Source organism: Anopheles funestus (genome assembly GCF_943734845.2).
Source record: "Anopheles funestus chromosome X unlocalized genomic scaffold, idAnoFuneDA-416_04 X_unloc_114, whole genome shotgun sequence".
Taxonomy (NCBI): domain Eukaryota; kingdom Metazoa; phylum Arthropoda; class Insecta; order Diptera; family Culicidae; genus Anopheles; species Anopheles funestus.
In genome coordinates, this window is record NW_026045055.1 from 55001 (window position 1) to 57500 (window position 2500).

Consider the following 2500-nt stretch of genomic DNA (forward strand, 5'->3'; position numbering starts at 1 on the left):
TAGATTCTATTTGGCCAGTAGAATCTTGTGTCTTATGCGATTTGATACCAAGACACCAGAACGAAAGTTAGTTGAAGAGTTATTAAACTCTTATGAAGTATGGTTGTGCAATCACAACTTATGACTTTAACCTATAAAGTGGATATGGACTTGCAATTATAACATGGAATCTCTACACACCCCATGAGCTCGATCCAATCCACGCACACGAGTTGCCTGAGTAGCGACAGGTATACCGATGTGCAATACGTATCCGGCCACGGCACGGAACGAACGGGAACTGTGGTGCAGACATACAAAGAGTTAAGCCTATTAGTCATTAACTCTAAGGACGGGGCCATGGGGCGGTACGCAAAGGATACGGATGAGCGAGTATGCAGGCCCAATACTCAATAGCTCGATCCGATCCAAGCACATGAGTTGACTGCGGCGCCAGGTTAACCAATGTGCTAGATTCTATTTGGCCAGTAGAATCTTGTGTCTTACGCGATTTGATACCAAGACACCAGAACGAAAGTTAGTTGAAGAGTGATTAAACTCTTATGAAGAATGGTTGTGCAATCACAACTTATGACTTTAACCTATAAAGTGGATATGGACTATCAATTATAACATGGGGCACACACCATGTTCTCGATCCAATCCACGCACACGAGTTGCCTGAGTAGCGACAGGTATACCGATGTGCAATACGTATCCGGCCATAGGCACGGAACGAACAGGAACTGTGGTGCAGACATACAAGGGCCATGGGGCGGTACGCAAAGGATACGGATGAGCGAGTATGCAGGCCCAATACTCAATAGCTCGATCCGATCCAAGCACATGAGTTGACTGCGGCGCCAGGTTAACCGATGTGCTAAGAGAGTTGTTCCTGGGCCTTCAAAGTGACTTCAAAACTATCTTAGCGAATGGTGGCCATGGGCGTAGACATGAGCCACAAGTCACAAGGCCTGGGACTATTGGGTAATAAAGACAACTTAGTCAGAAAGTTAGTCTTTGGACGTACCACCGGGATTGTGTTACATTGGGAACCTTACTATAAAACCCTAGGCAGGGGATCACTCGGCTCATGGATCGATGAAGACCGCAGCTAAATGCGCGTCACAATGTGAACTGCAGGACACATGAACACCGATAAGTTGAACGCATATTGCGCGTCGGACGATTAAACCCGGCCGATGCACACATTCTTGAGTGCCTATCAATTCCTTGATATACAACAAACCAAACTTCAGGGTGGAGCGTGCCACAATAGAACACTATGGCGAGCAGCCCGTCTAGTGTCGTGGGGGAAACACGCTTCCACACTGTGCATAATGGCGTGCTCGGGACCTTTGTTGGGACCGCAGGGCGCTGAAAGTAAAGGGGTGAACCGCATAAATCGCACGCACGTAAACGCGCACACACACAAATAGAGTGAGACGTATCGTAGGATACCGCTAAGAGTACGTTGTGAAACATGGGGAAATTCAATCGAAAACCTCTTTGATGTCCAAGAATTCGTTGACCGTATCCGTCGTAATACTGGATCAACGTGCTTGGGGGAAAACGTCAAAGGGTTTTATAATAGTGGTGCATGATTAACCCATCGATGCCCGAGGGGAACATGTTGTCCAATACAATAGTGGTGCAGTTGGCTCGACATGCTCGGGGGGAGACATCGTGGGTCCAAGTCGACCAAGTCGACCGAGAGTTGTTGTTGAGAGATCGAATCAAAACGATGCCGAGCGGAACTCGTTGTCCTTATTGGAGTGATATTCGGACAACGTGCTCGGGGGGGCCATCGTTGATTCAAAAATGACCGTAAATTGCCCAATCCGTGTGTGTGTGTGTGTGAAGTGTTGTTGCGTATATATCGGTTCGCTATGCCCCGGGTTCGAAACGAATGGAATGTGACTGATTTTGTTGTAGGCCTCAAGTGATGTGAGACAACCCCCAGAATTTAAGCATATTAATAAGGGGAGGAGAAGAAACCAACCGGGATTCCCTGAGTAGCTGCGAGCGAAACGGGAGAAGCTCAGCACGTAGGGACGGTGTGTAACTGCACCTGTCCGATTCCGTGTACTGGAACGACCATTATCTACTATGCACGGGGCGCTGGGGGGAGGAACAGTTCAAGTTCAACTTGAAGGTGGCTCATCTACCCAGAGAGGGTGATAGGCCCGTAGAACGGCACTAACCCACGTGACAGTAGACGGTCGGCTCCATGGAGTCGTGTTGCTTGATAGTGCAGCACTAAGTGGGAGGTAAACTCCTTCTAAAGCTAAATACCACCATGAGACCGATAGAAGACAAGTACCGTGAGGGAAAGTTGAAAAGCACTCTGAATAGAGAGTCAAAGAGTACGTGAAACTGCCTAGGGGACGCAAACCTGTAGAACCCAATGTTCCGTGCGGTGCGATATTCAGCGGTACGTTGGCCCACGCCGGGTCGGCTGCCGTGCACTTATCAAGACCGCAGCAACGGACATCGCGATCCATTACAATACTCCTACTGG

At 48.6% G+C, this 2500-nt stretch overlaps 1 non-coding gene across 1 annotated transcript; it reads left to right on the forward strand.

Moving 5' to 3' along the window:
- Positions 1 to 1045: 1045 nt before the first annotated feature.
- LOC125772801 (5.8S ribosomal RNA) lies at positions 1046 to 1203 on the forward strand. Its single transcript, XR_007419645.1, has one exon. It is a non-coding gene; the product is annotated as a 5.8S ribosomal RNA (ribosomal RNA).
- Positions 1204 to 2500: the final 1297 nt, after the last annotated feature.